General features: G+C 55.6%; 1 long non-coding RNA gene across 1 annotated transcript; it reads left to right on the top strand.

The window, feature by feature from the left end:
* The first annotated feature begins 305 nt into the window (after positions 1-305).
* Positions 306-6519, top strand: LOC147093034 (uncharacterized). Its single transcript, XR_015075103.1, has 3 exons — positions 306-755; positions 4783-4863; positions 6441-6519. It is a non-coding gene; the product is annotated as an uncharacterized LOC147093034 (long non-coding RNA).
* The last annotated feature ends 894 nt before the right edge of the window (positions 6520-7413 follow it).

Below are 7413 nucleotides of genomic sequence, written 5' to 3'. Positions count from 1 at the left end.
TCACACATAGCGGGAGCTCACTGTAAACTCACACACTTTTATAGCGGGAGCTCACTGTAAACTCACACTTTTATAGTGGGAGCTCACTGTGTAAACACACACTTTTATAGTGGGAGCTCACTAAACTCACACACTTATAGCGGGAGCTCACTGTAAACACACACTTATAGCGGGAGCTCACTGTGTAAACTCGCACACTTATAGTGGGAGCTTATTGTGTAAACTCGCACACTTATAGCGGGAGCTCACTGTGTAAACTCACACACTTATAGTGGGAGTTCTCTATGTCAACATGTCACACTCAGACCCGCCTCCAGTGAGTGTGCTGCAGCGCCTCCTCTGGTGGCAGGGTGTAACGACAGCGTGACGAGTTGACAGTGGCAGCCACCATTATAAATAGGCACACGGGACTTCACTGGAACTGTAAAAATAAGAACAGAACAGATGACTTTAAATTGGGGACTGAATTATATCTGCACTCACTGGTCCTTCGGTCTCGATGTGAGATCGACTTGTTTTACAAATCTCTCACTGCCGGGGCAATTGTCCCAGGACACACTCCATGTCTCACCAATGGATGGCATCTTCCATATCCCCTACTGCAGTGTTGTCCTATATTTTCTATACATTTATATACTGTGAGCGTCTTGCTGCCTCAGACACCGTTCTGCCATTTTCAGAGTGTCTGGGAGAAGTCGCGAGGCGGCAGAACTGTAAAGAAAGCTCCGGAAACGGCAGTAGCATGTCCGAGAGAGGTAAGGAAATCCTGCACGGATCTTAAACGTTTCAAACTCAAAACTATCCTGACAACATGAGAATTTTTGGGGACCGGGTGTGGCCATTGGTCCCATCGGGCGCACTCGGGCACCCCATCCACCACCTTAAACATTCACTCCCTCCACCACCAGCGCACCGTGGCTGCAGTGTGTACCATCTACAAGATGCACTGCAGCAACTCGCCAAGGCTTCTTCGGCAGCACCTCCCAAACCCGTGACCTCTTCCACCTAGTAGGACAAGGGCAGCGGGCACATGGGAACACCACCACCTCCAAGTTCCCCTCCAAGTCACACACCATCCTGACTTGGAAATATATCGGCCGATCCTTCATCGTCGTTGGGTCAAAATCCTGGAACTCCCTCCCTAACAGCGCTGTGGGAGCACCTTCACCACACGGACTGCAGCGGTTCAAGAAGGCAGCTCACCACCACCTTCTCAAGGGGCAACTAGGGATGGGCAATAAATGCCGGCATTGCCAGTGACACCCAGATCCTATAAACGAATTTAAAAAAAACAAAAACAAAAAAAACATTTTCTTGATCGATCGATTCCTCAAATAATCTAGGCCGACACTCCTTTGCAGGACTGCGGGAGTGCAGCTTTGTCGAGGGCGCTGTCCCTTGGGTCATCGGTTGACCCAAGGCTCGTTCTGCCTGCTGAGGTGGACATTACTGTTGGAAGAAGAGTGGAGCGTTCTCCCAGTGTGCTGGCCTGACTTCCTCCCCAACCACCCCAACGCCAGAAGATGCTGGTTAACCGGCCAGTTATTTCTTTGCGGGACCTTGCTGTGTGAAAAGATGGCTGCCGTGATAGCCTACTTAAAAATCACTGTGCTTGCGAGAAGCCGAGCGATACAAGGTGCTATTTAAATAAAATAGTTTTTACCGCGGCTATCCCTTTCTCCCCAGAAATGCATTGAACTGCCTCTTCGAACCATGTATACTGTCCCTCTTCGATGACTTTACCAGCGAACTTGCTGTGTTTTGTGCACGGTTTCTGTCTGACTTTCCCCCGCCCCTTTAATTTGGATGCCCCAACCTTTGTTGCCCCTACTTCATAGTGCCATTTATATCAGACCTCAGGATGTCCCAAAGCACTTTGCAGTCAGTGAGCACTTTTTGAAGTGTAGTCATTGTTGTAATGTAGGTAACGTGGCAGCCAATTTGTGCACAGCAAGATCCCACAAACGGCAATGTGATAATGACCAGATAATTTATTTTTGTGATGTTAATTGATAGATAAATATTGGCCCCAGGACACTGGGGAGAACTCCCCCTGCTCTTCTTCCAGTAGTGGCCGTGGGATCTTTTACATCCACTGTGGGGGCAGTCGGGGCCTCGGTAGAAGAAATAAGAGCAGGAGTCGGCCATTCGGCCCCTCGAGCCTACTCCGCCATTCAGTGAGATCATGGCTGATCATTGACCTCAACTCCACTTTCCCGCCCGATCCCCATATCCCTCGATCTCAGCCTTGAATATACTCAACGACTGAGCGTTCACAGCCCTCTGGGGCAGAGAATTCCAAAGATTCACCGCCCTCTGAGTGAAGAAATTCTTCCTCATCTCAGTCTTAAATGGCCGACCCCTTATCCTGAGACTGTGCCCCCTAGTTCTAGACTCCCCAGCCCCGGGGAAACAACCTCTCCGCATCTACCCTGTCAATCCCCCTCAGAATCTTACATGTTTCAATGAGATCACCTCTCATTCTTCTAAACTCCAGAGAGTATCGGCCCAGTCTACACAATCTCTCAATCAATCTAGTGAACCTTCGTTGCATCGCCTACAAGGCAAGTGTATCCTTCCTCAGATAAGGAGACCAAAACTGTGCCCAGTACTCCAGGTGTGGTCTCACCAAGGCCCTGTACAATTGGAGCAAGACTTCCTTACTCTTATACTCCAACCCCCCTGCAATAAAGGCCAACATGCCATTTGCCTTCCTTATTGCTTGCTGTACCTGCAGGCTAGATTTCTGTGTTTCTTGCACGAGGACACCCGAATCTCTCTGAACACCAACATTTGAAGGTTTCTCACCATTTAAAAAATATTGTTTTTCTATTCTTCCTACCAAAGTGAATAACCTCACATTTCCCTTCATTATACTCCATCTGCCACCTTACTGCCCACTCACTTAGTCTACCTATATCCCTTTTTCTCTACTTATACTAATTACGTTAAGTTCCTCACCCTCATTAGACCTTTGGTTCCCCACCACGTCGCATCCTAAAGACAGCACCTCCGACAGTACAGCGCTCCCTCAGTAGTGCCCCTCCGACAGTGCGGCGCTCCCTCAGCACCGCCCCTCCGACAGTGCGGCGCTCCCTCAGTACTGCCCCTCCGACAGTGCGGCGCTCCCTCAGCACCGCCCCTCCGACAGTGCGGCGCTCCCTCAGCACCGCCCCTCCGACAGTGCGGCGCTCCCTCAGCACCGCCCCTCCGACAGTGCGGCGCTCCCTCAGCACTGCCCCTCCGACAGTGCGGCGCTCCCTCAGTACTGCCCCTCCGACAGTGCGGCGCTCCCTCAGTACTGCCCCTCCGACAGTGCGGCGCTCCCTCAGTACAGCCCCTCCGACAGTGCGGCGCTCCCTCAGCACCGCCCCTCCGACAGTGCGGCGCTCCCTCAGCACCGCCCCTCCGACAGTGCGGCGCTCCCTCAGCACCGCCCCTCCGACAGTGCGGCGCTCCCTCAGCACCGCCCCTCCGACAGTGCGGCGCTCCCTCAGTACTGCCCCTCCGACAGTGCGGCGTTCCCTCAGTACTGTCCCTCCGACAGTGCGGCGTTCCCTCAGTACTGTCCCTCCGACAGTGCGGCGTTCCCTCAGTACTGTCCCTCCGACAGTGCGGCGCTCCCTCAGTACTGCCCCTCCGACAGTGCGGCGCTCCCTCAGTACTGCCCCTCCGACAGTGCGGCGTTCCCTCAGTACTGCCCCTCCGACAGTGCGGCGCTCCCTCAGTACTGCCCCTCCGACAGTGCGGCGCTCCCTCAGTACTGTCCCTCCGACAGTGCGGCGCTCCCTCAGTACTGTCCCTCCGACAGTGCGGCGCTCCCTCAGTACAGTCCCTCCGACAGTGCGGCGCTCCCTCAGTACCGCCCCTCCGACAGTGCGGCGCTCCCTCAGTACCGCCCATCCGACAGCGCGGTGCTCCCTCAGCACTGCCCCTCCGACAGCGCGGCGCTCCCTCAGCACTGCCCATCCGACAGCGCGGCGCTCCCTCAGCACCGACCCTCCGACAGTGCGGTGCTCCCTCAGCACTGCACTGGGAGTGGCTGCCTGGATTTTGTGTTCAAGTCTCTGGAGTGGGACTTGGACCCACAAACTTCTGACTGGGAGGCGAGAGTGAGACCCACTGAGCCACGGCTGACACATTGAGCAGTTCGGCTGGACATTCTTGGCCAGTTTCACTGACAACATTGCACAGTTGAGTGAGGTTAGTGTCGTGGTTAGAGTGCTGGACTAGCAACCCTGAGATCACGAGGTTGAATTCACGGGAAGCTGAGTTTGGTATATCTGGTGTTTTGTGTGCGGACTGACACCGGAATAATGAACATGAAAACTGCCAGATTGTTGTAAAAACCCAACTGATATTCGCTCGTGTCCAGCAGGGACCTGCCCCCTCCTCCTCCTCCTCCCACCCCAGTCTGGGCCTCCCCGTGACTCCAGTCCCAAGCTACATGGTTGCCAGTTTACAACGTGCTGATATTGGGATGCCCCGGTTCCCGGGAACCTACCAAAAATTTCCAAAAGACTGTCAGCTACTCAAAGGAAAACACCCTGGGATTCTCTCATTATTAGTCTATCTATGCAGCAACGTTAATAAACTGATGTGGAAAGTTGTAGAACACAGAATTCTCGAGTCGCAGCCCACAGCACGGGCCAATGTTTGATATCTTTGTCTCTTCCCCCCCGCCACCCCCTCCCCAGTTTGAAATGCAACACGTGTAAACGCGTTCCCCCTTTTGCGAATAAATATCTGATTCACAAGTGAGCTTTGGTTTGTGTTTTTCAGACAGCGCTGCCCGTTTCAGTGAGAAGGACACAAAGGGCATGCTGGTCTGGTCTCCCAACCACAACATTTCAGATGCAAAACGTAAGTTTTGTTTGTGAGAATCTCGGTTCCGGTTTAGATGATCTGAGCTAAAGTAGTAACGGAGAACTGCAGCTTGGTTCAGTCCAGAGAAAGGAGCGGATATTGACATTACGGGTGTCTACCTTCCTTCAGAACTGAAGACTGATGAACAGGCATTCCCTTAAAGGTTTGAGGGGAGAAATCCTACAGGTAGGCCAGTCAGAGAGAGAGAGAGCCAACAGATAGACCAATCGGAGAGAGAGAGAGCCAACAGATAGACCAATCGGAGAGAGAGAGCCAACAGATAGACCAATCGGAGAGAGACAGAGCCAACAGATAGACCAACCAGAGAGTGAGTGAGAGAGAGAGCCAACAGATACACCAATCGGAGAGAGAGAGAGCCAACAGATAGACCAACCGGAGAGTGAGTGAGAGAGCGCGCCAACAGATAGACCCAATCGGAGAGAGAGCCAACAGATAGACCAACCAGAGAGTGAGTGAGAGAGAGAGAGAGCGCCAACAGATACACCAATCGGAGAGAGAGAGAGAGCCAACAGATAGACCAACCAGAGAGTGAGTGAGAGAGAGAGAGAGCGCCAACAGATACACCAATCAGAGAGAGAGAGAGCCAACAGATAGACCAATCGGAGAGAGAGAGAGAGCCAACAGATAGACCAATCGGAGAGAGAGAGAGCCAACAGATACACCAATCGGAGAGAGAGAGAGCAACAGATAGACCAATCGGAGAGAGAGAGAGCCAACAGATAGGACCAATCGGAGAGAGAGAGCCAACAGATACACCAATCGGAGAGAGAGAGAGCCAACAGATAGACCAATCGGAGAGAGAGAGAGAGCCAACAGATAGACCAACCAGAGAGTGAGAGAGCCAACAGATACACCAATCGGAGAGAGAGAGAGCCAACAGATAGACCAATCGGAGAGAGAGAGAGCCAACAGATAGACCAACCAGAGAGAGAGTGAGCCAACAGATAGACCAACCAGAGAGTGAGTGAGAGAGAGAGCCAACAGATACACCAATCGGAGAGAGAGAGAGCCAACAGATAGACCAACCAGAGAGTGAGTGAGAGAGAGAGCCAACAGATACACCAATCGGAGAGAGAGCCAACATAGACCAATCAGAGAGAGAGAGAGAGCCAACAGATACACCAATCAGAGAGAGAGCAAACATAGACCAATCAGAAAGTGAGAGAGAGAGAGAGAGCCAACAGATACACCAATCAGAACGAGAGCCAACATAGACCAATCAGAGAGTGAGAGAGAGGGGCCAGCAGCTAGACCAATCACAGGGAGAGAGTGGCCAGCAGGTAGACCAGCCACGGAGAGCCAGCAGGTAGACCAGCCACGGAGAGCCAGCAGGTAGACCAGCCACGGAGAGCCAGCAGGTAGACCAGCCACGGAGAGCCAGCAGGTAGACCAGCCACGGAGAGCCAGCAGGTAGACCAGCCACGGAGAGCCAGCAGGTAGACCAAGGCCTGGCTCTTTCTGTTAGAGTTTATCTTTCAATGATATCGGTGACCAGGTTATTGAGGAACATTCCCAATTTGAAGCACCTTTCTAATTCTGCATCTTTCTTTCAGTTGATGAGTATATCGCCATGGCCAAGGAGAAGCATGGGTACAACATTGAACAGGTACGGCGAGGGGGTTTGTGGCGTGGCGGGGGGGGGGCGGGGGAGGGAGGGAGGGAGGCAGAGGGTGGGGGGAAGAGGGAGGGAGGGAGGGCGGAGGGTGGGGGGGAAGAGGGAGGGAGGGTGGGGGGAAGAGGGAGGGAGGCGGAGGGTGGGGGGAAGAGGGAGGGAGGCGGAGGGTGGGGGGAAGAGGGAGGGAGGCGGAGGGTGGGGGGAAGAGGGAGGGAGGCGGAGGGTGGGGGGAAGAGGGAGGGAGGCGGAGGGAGGGAGGCGGAGGGTGGGGGGAAGAGGGAGGGGAGGGAGGCGGAGGGTGGGGGGAAGAGGGAGGGAGGGAGGCGGAGGGTGGGGGGAAGAGGGAGGGATGCGGAGGGTGGGGGGGAAGAGGGAGGGAGGCGGAGGGGGGGGGGTGGGGGGGAAGGAGGGGAGGGAGGCGGAGGGTGGGGGGAAGAGGGAGGGAGGCGGAGGGTGGGGAGGCGGAGGGTGGGGGGGAAGAGGGAGGGAGGGAGGCGGAGGGTGGGGGGGAAGAGGGAGGGGAGGGAGGGCGGAGGGTGGGGGGAGAGAGGGAGGGATGCGGAGGGTGGGGGACGAGGTGGGGGGAAGAGGGAGGGAGGGCGGAGGGTGGGGGGAAGAGGGAGGGAGGCGGAGGGTGGGGGGAAGAGGGAGGGAGGCGGAGGGTGGGGGGGGAAGAGGGAGGGGAGGCGGAGGGTGGGGGGGGAAGAGGGAGGGAGGCGGAGGGTGGGGGGAAGAGGGAGGGAGGCGGAGGGTGGGGGGAAGAGGGGGGAGGGAGGCGGAGGGTGGGGGAAAGGAGGGAGGGAGGCGGAGGGGTGGGGGGGAAGAGGGAGGGAGGCGGAGGGGTGGGGGGAAGAGGGAGGGAGGCGGAGGGGTGGGGGGAAGAGGGAGGGAGGGAGGCGGAGGGTGGGGGG

This window comes from Somniosus microcephalus, unplaced genomic scaffold (assembly GCF_052327205.1).
Source record: "Somniosus microcephalus isolate GS21.2 unplaced genomic scaffold, FLI_Smic_1.0 unresolved_chr2, whole genome shotgun sequence".
NCBI classification, from domain to species: domain Eukaryota; kingdom Metazoa; phylum Chordata; class Chondrichthyes; order Squaliformes; family Somniosidae; genus Somniosus; species Somniosus microcephalus.
This window is presented reverse-complemented; position numbering and strand designations above follow the sequence as displayed.